The sequence below is a fragment of the Peromyscus maniculatus genome, chromosome 8 (genome assembly GCF_049852395.1).
Source record: "Peromyscus maniculatus bairdii isolate BWxNUB_F1_BW_parent chromosome 8, HU_Pman_BW_mat_3.1, whole genome shotgun sequence".
Classification (NCBI taxonomy): domain Eukaryota; kingdom Metazoa; phylum Chordata; class Mammalia; order Rodentia; family Cricetidae; genus Peromyscus; species Peromyscus maniculatus.
Window position 1 is genome coordinate 28,399,189 of NC_134859.1, and position 17,584 is coordinate 28,416,772.

General features: G+C 44.3%; 1 pseudogene; it reads right to left on the reverse strand.

Annotated features, from left to right (window-relative positions):
• Positions 1-15,072: 15,072 nt before the first annotated feature.
• On the reverse strand, positions 15,073-15,922 carry LOC102908821 (ras-related protein Rab-11A pseudogene; annotated as a pseudogene).
• Positions 15,923-17,584: the final 1,662 nt, after the last annotated feature.

The window sequence follows — 17,584 nt, forward strand, 5'->3', positions numbered from 1 at the left end:
GTCGTTCAGTAAAGGAGACAGCAGGATTAACACCTGCTTCTCTCTTTTTCTGTACTCCCAGTTTCTGCCCTTGCCACCCTGAGAAACAAGATGGGGCTGGAGAGATGGCTCAGAGGTTAAGAGCACTGACTGCTCTTCCAGAGGTCCTGAGTTCAATTCCCAGCAACCACATGGTGGCTCACAACCATCTGTGATGAGATATGGTGCCCTCTCCTGGTCATACATGTTATATACAAAATAAATAAATAAATAAATAAATCTTTAAAAGAATAAAAGAAAGAAAGAAAGAAAGAAAGAAAGAAAGAAAGAAAGAAAGAAAGAAAGAAAGAAAGAAAGAAAGAAAGAGGAAGCGTGGCCACATGGCTGTCTTTGGAGTTGGGAAACCTTGGTCATAGACCAGGAGAAGAAGCTAGGGATGGAGAAAGGACAAGACATGACAATGGGAACTAACTCTCAGCAAACCCATTGGATCATTTACCATCTAAAACCAGTCCCCCAGGGAGTGAAAGAAGTTATTAATGATGATATTAGGTCTACCTAAACTATGTGGCCTCTCTAACTTTATTTTCTATTTCAATTCCCTCAACTTGACCTGAAGCCACTGAAAAGACCCAGAGAGGCAAAGTGACTTGGTGAAGGTCTAGAGCAGAGATAGGTGGACAAGGCCTTGGTTGCTGACCCCACATTCCTCACAGTTTGGTCTCTCTGGGGGCTTGCAGGCCTTCCTTGCCTCTGGCCATGACCTTACCTCGCTCTTCACAGGCTTAGTCAAACACTCCCCCAGCTAGCTCCAGCAATGCTGTCACGTGGTTTTGAGGGAAGTCCTTTTTTTTCTCCCATGAAGCATGTGCTCAGGTTCACCTCTCCTAATTTTTCTTCCTCTTTTTGGGGGGTGAAATGCTGGGCTAGATGGAGGGGAAGCTCCTGGGTGAACCTTTGCTGTTTCATGACATGAACGTGACATGGTGGAGGATGAAATCCAGAGTGGAGCATCTGAGAAAGTTCTCACTCCCTCGGTCACTCTCACCAGCCTATCATGTCTCTGGGGGTGGCTTTTGAAATTCCCAGGAAATACCCATTTGGGGAGCTAGTTCCTCATACAACTACTATTGTTTGAGCTTAGGTGGTACACATCGTGCTAGGCAAATAAATAACACATCAGAGCAAAGGAGAAAGGTGTGGTTCCTCTCTTGTGAATATTCTATTACAGAAGAGGGTGGATATCAGATAATAGACAAATCAATTCACTTCAGAAAGGAAGTAGGATGATCAGACAAACAGCAACGATAGACAGTGTCTATTCATGTCATAGCCCTCCTAGCAAGAGAAAAGATATTCTGGAAACACGCAGGAATCTCCCTTTGCCTATCAGACTATTCAAAGAGTGGATCCTAAGGGATTGGAATCTGATCGGAAAGGAAAAGTCGAGGGCCCTGGTGCCAGCCAGAACAGGAACTTTTCTCATGCAGTCCTGACAATTTGTCAAACTACCTTGTAAGAGATACTGGAGCCAAGACAATGATGGGCCGATGAAGGGTAGGACCACATCTTGACCAGGACTTTATAGTTAGGTGTCCCTCTTTGACTTCTGTTTTAAGCTCTGGAGGTGGACTTAGGGTGGTAAATATTGGGATTTCGTCGTTGTCATCATCATTGTCGTCTCCTCCTCCTCCTCCTCCTCCTCCTCCTCCTCCTCCTCCTCCCTCCTCCTCCTCCTCCTCCTCCTCCTCCTCCTCCTCCTCCTCCTCCTCCTCCTCCCAGTGTGGCTGCACTGACTAAACCCCCTTTTTCTGTTTTTCATTATCTTGAGTCTCTTTGATTGGTGTACTGAGGACTGGTGACAAAGCCTCACTTATTAGGTCTGCCAGGGCCCAGGCTCTGACCCTAACAACATCAGTAACACGATCCTCTTTCTCCACAACAACTATGTGAGGAAGATACCATTACCATCCCTGTCTTACAGATGGATGTGGAAACTAAGACTCAGAGAGGTTAGTTAACTGACAAGGTCAATCAGCTGATATATGTGAGATTCATATTTGGAGCTGAGAAATTATACTTCAGAGCTGATGTACATCACCATCTGGACTGTAGAGTGACGTCAAGGAAGGCCTTTCTGAGAAGATGGTCTAGAATGAGGCACAGAAGTCAAGGGAATAATTACCTATGTAGAAAAAGGAACAATGTGTGTCAATGTATGAAGGTGGTGGATGGGGTGGGAGAATCTACATGGTCTGTGATCTTTCAGTAGGCCTGGGAGGCTGGGCAGGGCTCTACTTTATTCTTGGTACTCACTACATTGCAAAGCTCCAAGGAAGCCCTACATTATTTCATCTGATCATTAAACAGCCTGGTAATGCAATTGAGTGGGTGCTTTGACCCATATCCTGGAAACAGCATATAGCATTTCCAGGAATTTGTGAGTGGAGACGAGCCTAGACTGTGTCAAGTGCTCTCTGTAGTCAAGCTCCCTGCTGAGGAGCAACTTGCCACTTCTTTGTTGTTCCTGTGGTTGGGTCGTTCTAACATATCACTCTGCATTCCCAGACTCTCTTATTTTCCAGACTCTGCATTTCCCAGACTCCTCTTTTCCCACTTCAGGATGTACCTCTCCAGATGCCTCAACGACATTGCTTCTAGGGAAGTCTAATAAGCAAATCTTCCCTCATCCTCTGAGGTGATAAAAATGTTGGAACTGTAGCCAACTTGTCTTCACATCCCTGTAAGAACGTCCAACAGTCTTTCCTTCCTGCACTCATAAGACTGCCTCAAGCTACTAGCCTTGCCTTCCCTGCCAAAGTTGAAGTCATTAGTTGATTAATAGCCTGTTCCCAGAGGAGTCTAGCCACAATTGGAGCCTGGGGCCTTTGGTTAACAGGTGGAGGTTGGCAGAGGCCAAAAAAACAAGCATTGTTCCAACCAGCTAACTCCTAATCTGTGAAAATGATCTCACTTCCTTGGAAACCAACTCAAGGAGTGGGGAGCAGTAGACACAGTTCCCCAGAGCTGTCAAGTCCTCAGTGTGAGCTCCAAATCTGCCTTCTTTTCCAAATTAGCCGTGCTCTCCTCCCTTGACCTTGGCTTCCACATCCATCAGAGCCTTCACAGCTCAGAGCTTACCATGCTGTCTCAAAACTCCATACTGCCTATCTGCAATACAATGCCCTCTGCTCATCAGCCTGTGTCCCCTCAGACACCCAAGCACATCTCACACAGCACCTGCCCAGGAGGATTCCCATGCCTGCCCACATCTCACTGAGGCTTGATACACACCCTTTCTCTGAGTTTCCATAGCCACAATGAATAACAGTCTTTATATGTCAACAACACAGCACACCCACTTAAACACTCTGTCGTGCCTAAGTTAACTAGGCACAGTCTGAAATACTACCCTGTGAGGGAAGTAACAGAATCATAATGTTGCCAAACTTGGGGTCACAGTCTGTACCCCAATAACCCAAGTTTGAACCCCAGTCCTCAAAAAGCTAATTAAAAACACCCAAATTAAATAGCAAAGAGCAGAAATGGGATATTTGTTGAATGTTGTTTGTGGTGGTTTGAATGAGAATATCCCCCACAGGCTCATATATTTGAAAACTTGGTCCCCAGTAGGTGACACTGTTTGGGGAGGTTGTGCAACCTTTAGGAGGTAGAGCTTTGCTCGAGGAAGTGGGTCACTGGGAGTGGGTTTTGAGTGTTTAGTCTCACTCCATTTCCAATTCACTCTCTCTACTTCATGCTGGCATTTGGAAGATGCAATCTCTCTGCTTTCTGCTCCTGCGTCTGGGACTGCCCCGTGTTGCTGTGCCTCTCCACCATAACAGACTCCTAGCCCTCTGAAATGGTAAGCCAAGGAGTTGTAAGCAGCCTTTTCCTCCTTAAATTGTCTTTGGCCATGGTGTTTTATCACAGCAAAAGAAAAGTAACTAATACATCAGGAAGAAGGATGAAGAGTTCAAGTGGCCCTCTCCAGTACATCTTTGGGGCCCTGAAGGGAGACTACAGCTTAACTAGAGAACCAAGAATACATCCATACATCTAAGCAGTCCCAGTCAAAATGTGGCTCTGCCTATTTTTGATCCTTCGGTATCTGGACTCCAGTATCCCCAGAAGCAAGTCCGACAAGTTGTCAGCACTGTGTGAAAACTCTTTGCAGGAAACAAGTATCCATCCTCCCCACCTCATCTCCTCTCCCCCACCCTCATCCCCAACCCCCACGCTCCACCCCTAACCCTCCATCCCCACCTCCGTTGGCTGGCACCAAGCGCAAGCTCACAGTATTTTCCTTCTCCCAACATGAGATTCCTGGGGAAATTCCCATTTTGTTGGGGTCAGTTTTTTTTCAGTAGTCAGACTGAGAGACACAAGTGTCTGTCTAAATAACTTCATTTCTCCCAGGGCAGTTTCAAAAGTGGTGTGCCAATGACTCAGAATCAAGTGCCATAGGTAAGCCACGAACCCAGGCAGTGGGACAGCAAGAGACAAACCATCAGAATCCTCGCTATCTGCTGTGTTCCCCACAATGAGTAACATTTGTGAGGCTCTTACAGTTTACCTCCCAAAGCGCTGTCTTTGCCATACAGTCTCATGGAATTTTCATGATAATGATGTGTAATATAGGGCTACATGGTGGTTGTTGTCGTGATCTCCATTTGGAAAGAAAGAAGTGTGATTGTTTTCATTGCTTGACACTGATACTGCCCAGATGAGCTGAGACTTCTCCTCCTCTAACCAATGTCTCCTCTTGCCCTCAACTGTTGTTGTTTTTTTCTTCTAAGATATATTTTATTTTAAATTATGTGTATGGGGTATGTGCATGTGAGTAAGGTGCCTGCGGAAGTGTGAGGAGGTCGTCAGAGCTCCTGGAGCTGGCGTTACCAGCAATTATGAGCTGCTCAGTGAGAGTGCTGGGAATTGAACCTGGTCCTCTGTGAGAACAATATGTGCTCCTAAGGGTTGAGCTGTCTCTCCAGCCCCCCACCTCCCCCCACCTGCACTCTTTTATAAGAACAAAAACTATGTTGTTGGAGATCATGTGCCCAGTATTTAAAAGAGGGGGAAGTTTAGACAACATGGACATCTCCTTCCCTTTTAGGTAGGTTAGAGGATAAATGTCTGTCAATATTGTGGGGTGGGGCTTCCAAGGAAGTGATTGAAGAGGGTGTCCTCAGCTAACATCATTCTGGGCTTGCTCTTCTTTTCCTTCCAACTTGAAAAGCAAAATCCAGATCACCAGCAGCTATCCTATCACCAAGAAGCAAAGTGACTGGGCAGAGCAGAAGAAGCCAGGCTTCCTGGGGACCTCACCCAGCCACCAGGGCAGCCCAGCTGTCAATTTCATGGAATCTACAAAGAGCTTTTTAACATCTCTATTGCTCAGACTCTATCACTTGAAGCCCCAAACCATTCTTCACTCCTTTGTTCTTCCATGTAGCTCTGAGTTCCTCCTGTGAACTCCTGCCCTCAATTGGTCTGTCTCTACATGGATGTCCCTAACACAGCATCTGGTCACCACATTCATGAATCAAACCTGACTTCTGCCCCTGACTCGCCCACTCTCTACTCCCCTGTGGATAAAGGAGGCAAAGTTAAGAAAGTAAACATCTAGCTGGGCCGTGGTGGTGCATGCCTTTAATCCCAGTGCTTGGGAGGCAAGGAGGCAGAACCAGGCCTATCTCTGTGAGTTCAAGGCCAGCCTGGACTACAGAGAGAGATCCAGGACAGGTACCAAAACTACACAGAGAAATCCTGTCTCTAAAAATCCAAAAAAAAAAACAAAAAACAAAAAAAAAACAAAAACAAAAGGAAGGAAGGAAGAAAGGAAGGAAGGAAGGAAGGAAGGAAACATCTGTCCTGACCTTAGAAGTTTTAGAAGCAAAGCCATAGAAGTCAGGGGAGGGATGAAGGATTTATGGGGAGATGGCCTCAATCTGTGGGGGACACTGGGAAGATCCAATGTAGCTAACTGCTGAGAGATCCACTTGGTCCTCTGTTTCAAGCAACAGTGGTTTCATCCACACATCTGGGAAAGGCAGGGTCAGGAGCCAATTAAATCTGAGGGGTGAAATCAGCAGGCTACTTGAGCCAGCGCTGGCTTAAAACTTGAATGAAGCAGCCAGTCTCCCAAGCATTGCAATCTGAGACACTCTGGGAATTGCCTTTCATAGCCTCCATTTCCTCCACACATCTGGATTTGCTTCCCAAGACCTCGAAGGCCCTAGAAGTGTAGGACTTCCCTCCTGAGCCTAGCCTGTGGGATGAGTGCACTGGCTACTGGGGAGAGCAGCCTCCTGAAACTCAGCTCCCTCATCTGCACAGTCCAGTTAACACCATCAAACTCCAACTCTCTGCCGGAGGGAGCTGGTGCGGGACCGGCAAGAGCAGCAAGGATAGAGATGAATAAGAAAGCCATCTCATAAACCATCACCCATGCCCAAGTCATGTGCGCATTTGTTTTTCTCAGGCCTCTGCTTCCATAAATGATAGAAAGTTCCTTCCAAACCCCAAAGTGTGTATCACTGATATCTTTTCAACACTTCGTCGTTAGTCGCTGATAGAAGGCTGCTTTTCAAAAAAGGGCATTTTCTGAAATAGAAAAGGTGATCAAACAATGAGATTCTACAGAACCCTGGGGCTAGTACTCAGACTTTGGAAAGAAAAGCTGAAAGAATGGAAAAGAGCCTATTTAAGGACTATGAGAAAACACTGTTCTGGAAAAGGGCCAAGAAAGTTGGTTTCTTTGGTTGGTTGATTGGTTGGTTGGTTGGTTGGTTGGTTGGTTGATTGATTGGTTGGTTGATTGGTTGGTTGATTTTGGTTCTTCTATATTCAAAACTACTCTAGCTACAGGGGCCTTTCTTAGCCTAGATGGTAACTTAACTTGTAAACACAATAAATTAACTTAGTTCTCTGTTAGGAGAATTAGGTGGCAGCTGGGAATGGACAAGACTCTTACTTTTTACTCTTTTCTAGGGGTTTTTTGTTATTGTTATTTTGTTTGTTTTGTTTTGCCATATGTGTGTTTGTATGTTTGTTAAGAGCTTAAAACGAATCTATTATTAAAGGTCTTGAAAATTGTTCTAGTTTAAACCACCCTATTAATCGGTTTTTCACTATCCTGATGAAATGCCTGAGGCTGAATAACTTTTAGAGAAAAGAGGCTTGCTTAGGTCTCAGTTTTGGAGGCTGAAGGCCCAAGTAGCATGGCACAGGCTCTGATGAGGGCCTCGTGACTGGTATAATAATGATATAGGAGAAAGAGAGATCACGTGATGTGGAAGGAAACCAAATAGGAGAGGCCAATCTTGCTGCTTTTAACTACAGTAGCAAGAAATTATCAACTTGAATTCCTCAGAACCACCAATAACCTAACCACCTCCCATTAGGTCTTACCTCTTAAAGCATCCATCATCTTTCCCATCACCACATTGGAGATCAAGCTCCTAACACAAGAATTCTTGAGGGACACACTAAAATCCTCACTCAACTCATAGCGCCCACTATGCCCCTCATGAGGCTAACATGAAATTAAGAAATTTGGAGATTTCTGTCCAATAGCCAGGCTCTGGGTGTATAATGGATGCCATTTTTAGGGAGTCACTTGACAGCTGTCATCCACCCTTGCCCCAGGCCTCTGAATGTCAGGAAACCAAAGCTCAGGTGTGTCGGCAGGACTGCTAAGTACAGTGTGAATTCCCACCATTTGTCAATCAGAAGAGAAGCAATATTAACCTAATAGCATGACATCACAGGAGGCGTTGCCTATTAGCTAATTTACCCATTAGTAGCAGTCAGCTTAGCTGCTTAGCTCACACCACCACCCACTCCCACCAAGAGAAAGGAGAAGCCAAAGAGAAGGGCAAAGAAGCTTTTATGGTAGGAAAAAAGAAAAATATTAATTTACTGAACATTAGGCTCAAAGGAGCTAAGGGGTAACCCACTCAGGAGACTGAGCACTGAAATGTTCTGGCTGTGTTTGTTTGCCCATTGTACTGGCTAGCTTGATGTCAATTTGACACAAGCTAGAGTCATCTGAGAGGAGAGAACCTCAATTGAGAAAATCCCTCCATAAGGTTAGGCAGTAGGCAAGCCTTAGGTCATTTTCTTAATTAGTAATTGATGAGGAATGGCCCAGCACTGTTGTGGGATATTTTGATCACACTCTGATACTCTCAAGAGTGCCCAGTGAAGTTGAATCAGGAAATAGAGCCAGTAATCAGCTGACCAGAATAGAGAAGCCAGCAATTTGGATAGAGAAGACACACAGGAAGGAAGGGGCGGGAACTAGAGTTTGGGATCTCTTGTTTCTGGGACTAGGGAAGAGATGTGTCTCTGGTGGTATCTCTGCCATAAAACAAGGTCAGCTAGTTGCTACTCAGCCTCTCTGAGCTAGCAGGTTTTACCCCAGGCTTTGACTCCTGAGTCTTACTGATAAACAGAATGATAGAGACTTAATTTAAATCTACATATCATGGCTGTAGGAGAGAGTCAGGGCTGCAGGACCAGAAGCCCCTCCAGGCTGCCACCTGAGTGGCCAGTGGGGCACTGACTTGGGGACCATGGGGCAGTAGATGATAAAGTGTCAGTAGACTCACGTGAAACCAATAAACTGACACTGATGGTGCCACCCCCTGGGCTGGAGGTCCTGGGTTTCGATAAGAAAGCAGGCTGAGAAAGCCAGGGGGAGCAAGCCAGTAGGCAGTACCCCTCCATGGCCTCTGTAACAGCTCTTGCCTGCCATGTTTAAGTTCCTATCCTGACTTCTTTCAATAACAAACAATGATGTGGAAGTGTAAGCCAAATAAATCCTTTCCTCCTCAACTTGATTTTGGCTGTGGTATTTTATTACAGCAATAGTAATTCTAACTAGGACAGCAGTGTTATGATGTTTTTCACAGCATTTGAATTGCCCCATGAACACATTAATCCTTCTCCACTATCACAGACAGCAGTCCACCCTGATTCAATTTCATCTTGTGCAGTTCTAGGTGCCCATGGTTAACAACTATCGAAAAGTAAGTAATTCACAAATTTCAAAGAACTTACAGCATATTGTTACAACTATTCTATTATTTATTGTCATAAATTAATTATGTCCATGGGTGTGTATGTATAGGGAAAACAAGGTGTGTATTGAGTTTGCCGATACTTGTGGTTTTCAGACACCCACCAAGGGTCTTGGAATTTATTCCCTGTGGACATGAGGGGACCATTGTACCTTAGTGCCTCTTATAATCAGGTTATCTCCTGGGCCCTAAAATGGGCCATGCCAGGGATCCAGAACTTTGGTGCCTATCCTGGTACCCTTGGATGAGAGCTAAGCATCTAAATCAATTACCAAAAGATCCCTCAAGGAGGAGGGAACACCTAAAGGAGAAAGGATGCAAAATAAATTGATAGATAGAGGATAGATATGTAGATAGATAGATAGATAGATAGATAGATAGATAGATAGATAGATAGATAGATCCTTCAAAAGGATTATGACAGACACACCTTCTCTGGATACTGGAAATCGCTGAACATCTCTTATAAAATGAACTTGATACTCCCTGGCTCAGAGTTGGGGGTAAATCTGATGAGAGTGCGTATGTGATCCAGGATACAGAAGGCCTTAATGCATTTTCTATTTTTTCCTTCTCAGAAGACTTCCAGTACTTTGCAATATTTTTTATCCTAAGAGTCCATATCCAAGTCCATGGATTAGGAGGTCAGAGGTCCTATGTGGGAAGCTACTACAGTTGTCTTGCTAAATGGACACATCCATCATCAAGCTGCCCTCTAAATATTTATGTTTATACCCTCAGATTAGTTCTGCCCTCACCTTGGCCAGAGACTCTTCTCTCTGAAGTGGCCAGCAGTTAATGTAGAAACCATAGCTGGTCAAAATGCTGAGAATAAGTATCTAGTGAGTGCTCAGCCCTAAGATGGAACATTGAGGAGGAAGGGGGGTGAAGAGAATGGAGATAAGGAAATGCTGTCTTCTGGACATCAAGTGGCCATTGCACTCACAGATTCGTAGCAGCTGTGGTCACCGCCTGCACACGACCAAGCCAACAGCATCAGTAAACACTCCAGCAGGCAGTACTGATTGTACTCAGTGGTCTGCAGAAGAGCAGCGGAGGAAAAGGAGGAGGAGAAAGAGATGGATAGGGAGAGAAGGGAGGTCTTATGCATTCCTGGGAGTTTTAGGAGGGGTGAGTTGGGGATAGATCTGATCAAAATAGATTGTTTACATATATAAAATTGTAAAAGAAAAATTTTCTTTTTTGATATAGGATCTCACTGTCTAGCTCTGGCTGACCTGAAACTCTCTATGTAGACCAGGCTGGCCTCCAACTCTCAAAGATCCACCTGCTTTTGTCTCCTGAGTACTGGGACTAAAGTTGAGCTCTACCACATCTGGTACAATATTCTATTTTTTTAAAAGTCCACATCCTTTTCATGAATGAATGGCTAAGTAATAAATAAATATTATTGGGAGGGCTGGGGTGCACTCTCAGGAAGTTGAGCTGCTGTGGGAAGTTCTCTGTCCTTGAGTGGATGCTTCCATGTAGTAGTTCCCACCCATTCATACAATAGAGACTGTAAGAGCCATGCCACCGCTCTGCCAAACCCCGGGCAGTGTGTGCCTGTCATACCACTCACCTTGGCAACTAATGCACGTCACACAAATAGGACAGCTATGGTAGGGCTGTGTTGTCACCAGCAAACTGACAGCTTTCTAGTTTGTTTCTTCTCCCTGCTTTTCTCTTACGGAGAATAAGACATCACCAAACCAGACTCTTGGCTTCCCGGTTGCCCCCAAGTCTAAACATGATTGGTTTATGGACCAAGTCAGCCAATCACTTCAATCACCTATCTAGAACTTTAGTCATGGGAAGAAGTCACCATGAGATGACACAGGCAGCCACCAGCCAGGGCCTGGGAAGAGACAGCATGGCCTCATAAGCTAGGTGCTTCCAAAAAGCTGCTTAGTGCCAGTTGTGGGGTCTACCTTCAGGACAGTGTGACCTGAGCCACTTTCCTGTGCCACATGTATGCTATTAAGCGTGCACTTGGCTTTCAATGGCCCTGTAACCTGATCAAAACAGAAACCAGGGGTCTCGTCTTGGATGAAATCTTGGCATTTTGGTCACAAACAAGCAATGAACTCGCCTAAGAATCCCATGTCTTCTTTCTCTTCTCCCTCATGATATTTTCTTTGTTTGGATTTTCCATGGAGTTTCCTCCCTTAACACTTGATCTTTGGGTTTTTAGCACTCTACACCGATTTCCTCTTTGTTGCTCCGCCCCCTTCCCACTCTTCCCAGGGCCTCAGCCTCCTCCACATGACTCCTTCTTCCTCCTTTTCTTCCTCTCTATTTCCCATCTGTAAGAATTCCTTGAACATGTCTTCCCCATTCTGGGTAGTGAAAACCCTGTTGGGGAGAGAAAGTAGAGTTTGTGGGTTTAAAGCAAGAACATTGCTATCTGCTTTGAGTATGAAGTCAGGATTTGTCCCTTAGTATCAATTCCACACCCCCACACACGAATATATAGATGCTTGTGGTGTGAAATTGAATATGATGCTGTGTATATATCTGTGATGTTAGGAAAGTGCTAGGCCTGTGGTGTATCCTGCTCAGAATAGCTGGGTGTGGTGATGCTTGCCTGCCATTCCAGCTCTCAGGAGACCGAGGCAGGAGGATGGCAAGGTGAAGTTTCACTGGAGCTGAGCAGTGAATTCAAGCCTAGCCTGAGCTAAAGAGTGAGCCTCTACCTCAATAAAGAGACAATCAAATAAATGATAATTCCAGCTTGTGTTAAAGAAAAATTAAGACTAGCCCAGTCTGATCTTCACTGGGACTTAGTTCAGCAGGGCCGTGGCTATGTTGCTGATGGATGAAGGCTCCAGACTTCTCAGGGACAGGGTGGATGGAGACAGGTTGAGCACTAACTAGTTTCCCAATTACAGAACAGATTAGATAGTCTCTCTTTTGTATACTGAACCCTTGAATAATATTCTCCAGAAAGGATCCAATTGCTGCAAAAGAAATTTGGTTGATGTTGCTTTTAACTGACATTCAGTTTGTCTGTCTGGCAGAAGTCTCCTATGGCTGCTGCTGCTGCGTGAGTGTCCCTGACCAGACAGGCTTGGTGTCACTGCTCCACTCCTTTTTGGTCCCCTGTATCTTGAGGTCCCATTAAAAATCAATGGTATGGGACTAGAGAAATGGCTCCGTGATTAAGAACATCAGCTGCTCTTCCAGAAGACCTGAGTTTCATTCCCAGTGCATAAATGGCAGTTCACAGCCATCCTAACTCCAGCCCCAGAGGAGCTGGTGCCCTCTTCTGGCCTTTGGAAGCACCAAGCATGCGCATGGTGCACAGACATACATGCAGACAAAACACCAATATACATAACAATAAATTAGAAATCAACAGTAGTGCTGGGGCCGTGGCTCACTGGATAAAAGTGCTTGCCAAGTCTGACTGCCTGAGTTTAACCCCCAGAATCCACATAGTGGCACACATCTATGACCCCAGCACTCCTCTGGTGAGATTGGAAGTTGAGACAGGATGAATGCTGGGAATCTCATTACCCAGTTAACTTTGAGTGGAGAGTGCAGTTGCTTCAAAAGAGCAAGGTGGGAGACAAGAACCCATATCCAAAAGTTGCCTCTACACACACACACACACACACACACACACACACACACACACACACCAGTGATGTTCCTTTTCCTCTGAACACATAGAGGCCTTAAGCTCACCCTTTAGACTTTCTCAGAAATTACTTTCTTTCCGTGGGCTCTATCAGAAAATGAAAGACAGTTACTGGGCTCCTGGTTTCATTTCAAGAAAGCTAGTTGCCCACTTTCTGCACCGTCTGAGAAATGTGGTTTCACGCAGCATTTCACACACTGATTTGCGGCTGTGAATTGGGTCTGCCAATGCATTTTCTCTGTTTAGCTGTGCTGTTTCACCAGCTGATGTTTTGATTTATGTTTTAAAAGAATGAAATCCTGACCTTATTAGAGACATATCAGAAACAAAGGGAGTCTGTATGACTGGTAACTCACCAAGGAGTCTTCTGAAGAGATGGGGCTCCTGCAACTGGATGCTTACCATCATGTCCACCAGACTGAGTGGGATTCTATGCCTCTGACAGCCAAGTTCAGGTGCATCCTGCTCACTGCCTGTTCTATCCCCATTCTTCCCTGCCACGTGTTTGCTGAAGGAGTCAGGGGAGGGTCTTAGAAATAAAAACAGATTGCGACCATCCTCAGTCCCACATAGTTTCTCACTAAGTGAATGAGAACCTGCTGCCAAAGGTAGAAAATGCTGAGAAGCCCATGAAAAGGACAGAGAAATTTCAGAGTACCCAGAGTGTAGCTTATTTCAGACTTATATACAGAATAATATCTTGGACAATGGACAGGGAGACTTCTGTACTTAGAGGCAAGAAGAAAGGTTTTAACATGCTAAGCTAGACAAAAAACTGGGTTCCATTAGTTACTTTTCCTCATTGCTATGACAGAATACCTAACAAAGGCAACTTAAGGGAGGCAGGCCTGATTTGGGCTCACCATTCCGAGGGTGCAGTCCATCATGGTGGGGAAGGCATGGCAGCAGGAGTGTGGAGCAGGTGGTCACATGGCATCTGCTGCCAAGAAGTACAGAGAGATGAGAGCTGGTCCTCAGCTCCCTTTCAAATTCCTTCTGTTGGCTCCAGGATCTCAGTCCATGGTCCTGCTTCAGCGAAACCTTTCAAATAACACTGTCATTGAAACAACTAGAGATATGCTTCCATAATGATTCTAAATACAGTCAAATCGTCAATTAGGTTAACCATCACATGGGCTGTAGCCCATGGAATGTCCCTAGGCTTTCTAAAACAAATGTCCATCGTTTGCAGCCTGGGTGTCAGTGGACAGCAGGAAACACTCAGCTGACTATTTTAACAACTTCATTGTACAGGGTTTAGAATCTGGACTGTTTTCCCAATGTCTTCCATAAAGTTGGGCATATTTACATTTACATTTACATTTATTATATTTTATAATTCTCATAGCTACCCTTAAAGGTTGGTCAAATTATTATTCCTACTTTCTAGATAAGTAAACTGAAGAAATAGGGTATCGTAGTTCATTTTATGAAACTATCACAAGATATGGAGCCTATAAAGCATAAAGAACAGAATTTAATTTGTCCTCAGGAGTGAGTCGAATGCCTGTATCTACACATATTTACTCACAAGAGCCATATGGATTAGGCGTATATCCAGAAAACCACCACCACCACTGCTAGAATATCTCTAACTGGCCTCCAACCTCCAGGCCCACACCACTCCTGTGCCATCCTTCACATCACTAGAACCTGCCCAGCAGTTAAGGACTGAGTCAGCCACCTCTTTAGTATTCAGGCCTATATGCCTGTATTCGTCCCTGGAACTGCCACTTGCTGTAACATGTCCTCTCCTCCCCAGTTTCCTCATCTGTAAAGTAAGGATATAAGCACATCCACTGTTGCAGTCTGCTCAGACTACTATAACAAAATGCCTTGGACCATGTGACTTGTAAGCAAATTGAAGTTTAGTCTTACACTTGGCAGTTATCAAGGCAGGTAAACAGGATGGGAAGCCTAAGACTGAGGGTCCAACAATTCTGAGTCTGTTGAGACCCTGTTTCCTTATACCAAATGTCTTCCTGATATACCCTCAGCATGGTAGAAGAGACAGGAAGTTTTCTGGAGTCTCTTTCACAAAGTTCCTAATCACAATCACAAAGGCTTTGTTCTCAAGACCTTATCACCTACTAAAGGCCTCATTTCCTAACATCATCAACTTTGGAGTCAAGAATTAAAAATATGAATTAGGGTGAGGGGGCACATATTTTTAGATCATAACATAAAATTCAGAGCATTGTAAAGACTAATTCCTTAACTTGGGTAAGGCTTAAGGACCAAGATAAAACCCCATTATGTGTTCCATCAACATCTGGAGGAACAGGACAGCTTCAGACAGCATGATCAAGAGCTTCCTCCCTGCTCTGCCCTGAAGAGTAATTCCCACTGGCTAAGTAACCTTCTCAGTACTACATTTCTTCTTCTTTTTTTTTTTCAGGACAAAGTTGATGATTTTATAAAGCCAAAATTAAAAGACTTAAGACATGAGAAGATTCTTAAGTGTGAGGAAGTAATAAGACACAGAAAGTGACCACAAGAATTACAAATATATTTAAATCTCAGACCTGGGAAGTGGACTATACACAGCCTTCTAGGAGAGAAAGATGCCTTAGATGTTCTGACAGCGCTGCACCTTTGGCTTGTTTTTAGTGGTAGGTGGAACATGAATAGGAACTAGATTGTTGCTTGGAGACATGTCATTTTCACGTCTGTCTGACATTTGCTTCTGAGAAACAATGCAGTGTATCTCTGTCAGAATTGTCTGAAAAGCAGCTTCAACATTTGTAGAATCTAGAGCAGATGTCTCAATGAACGACAAACCATTCTTCTCTGCAAAAGCTCTTGCTTCATCGGTAGGAACTGCCCTGAGATGGCGTAAATCACTATTGCCCACAAGCATGATAACGATGTTGCTATCAGCATGGTCTCTCAGTTCTTTCAGCCATCGCTCTACATTTTCATATGTGAGATGCTTAACAATGTCATAAACCAATAAGGCACCTACTGCTCCACAATAGTATGCAGATGTTATAGCCCTCTACCGCTCCTGCCCTGCTGTGTCCCATATCTGTGCCTTTATTGTCTTCCCATCAACCTGGATGCTTCTTGTTGCAAACTCTACTCCAATGGTACTCTTGCTTTCCAGGTTGAACTCATTTCAAGTAAATTGAGATAGGAGGTTACTCTTTCCAACACCAGAATCGCCAAGAAGGACAAATTACAAGAGGTAGTCATACTCATCTCGGGTGCCCATGGTGCGGCCGGCAGAGGAGCTGAGGGGCAGGAGAGGCAGTGGCAACAGCGGCAGGACCAGGGGGTGTCACTGCAGAGGTAACCCAAGCGCCGGACCGGTGAAGAGCCAGTATTACATTTCTTATGGTTAGTCTTGACTGTCAACTTGATTGAATTGAGAGACACCTAGGAGACTAATAAAACACACCTCTGGGTGTGTTCATGAGTGTGTTCCCAATGAGCCATGAGGGCTCTGACCTAATCAGTGGTTTAATCCATTATTAGATTTATAATACATTAGCATTATTGAGAGGTAGAGGAGGGTTGACAAAAATAGGTAACTGGAGGGCATGCTATGGAAAAACATATCTTGTCTCCTGGCTCTTTCCTGCTTCTTGATTGTCAGACAGTGAACAGCCTCTGCCACAGGGTCCAGACACAATAAAATTCTGCCTCACCTCAAGGATAAAGCGATGAGTCTTCTGAAAGTGTGAGCCAAAATAAATCTTTCCTCCTTCACATTGTTTCTCTCTGGTATTTTTGTCATGGGAACAAAAAGTCTCATATAGTAACTCCTATCACAGTGCTTCTCATCCTGTGGGTTTGGACCCCCTGGGAGTCATATTTCTGATATCCTGAATGTCAAATATTTGTATTACGATTCCTAACCACAAATTTAGAGTTATGAAGCAGCAATAAAATAATTTTAGGGTTGGGAGTCACCACAACATGGGGTTACATTAGGAAGGTTGACTATTAAAGGGTTACATTGTTAAAAGTTACATTATTAAAGGGTTACATTAGGAAGGTTGAGAATTAACCACTACACTAATAGAAAATGATGCGATGAGTTGACCACCAAATCCTGGCTTGTTCATGTTGAAACGTCTCATTCTGGCTTTGGGCCCTTCCCACTTGGTATCCATTTCATAAAAAAACATTTCCACTGTATTATCCTCACTCTTGAGATGCTGAATAAATCCTGTCACACAGGATAGTCCTCCATGGGTGCCACAGATGTAAGTTCTTCAAGTTGATAATTAATAATAAATAAATATGAATATTTTAATTTGTAGGAAGACAGAAGACTCCTTAAGAGATGAATAAAGTAAAAAACATTGGCTTTAATCTTTAAAAAATATTGGGGGAAAAGGCTTCCACTAAGAATTGGGTTCATTAGAAATGCAAATCACAACCATGAGTTCCTTTACCTAAAGTTACCTTTCTATAAGAATTAGAGATTTCTTCTCTACACTGACGTTCCTCAAGTGGTCACTAGAAGCTGTTGCCAAGAACTCAAAAATACTCACCCAAGATTATGAGGATCCCACAGTCCTCAAACTCTCCAGGTCTTTCTAAAGTACTCTTGATTGATAATTTTTACCAAGAACCACAATTAAAGTGCAGCCATTTCAAATCTAGTAACTGTACTTTCCAGTAGTGAAGAACACCAACTGAGGACAACTTTCTTGCCTAATGATACTGGTGAGCCACAAAAACAATGTCCCCAAAACCTCTGGGAGCACAAAGTGGCAGAGTTGCCCACAGCAGTTGATGAAGTCCCTCTTTCGGGTCCCTCGTGTGCCTGACAGACCTGCTGCCTCTGGTTCCCTGGCAGGAGAGCATCACTACAGACCTAACAGGGATGAGCAAACAGTCAAAGGGTCTGGGCTTCAGTTGGAGA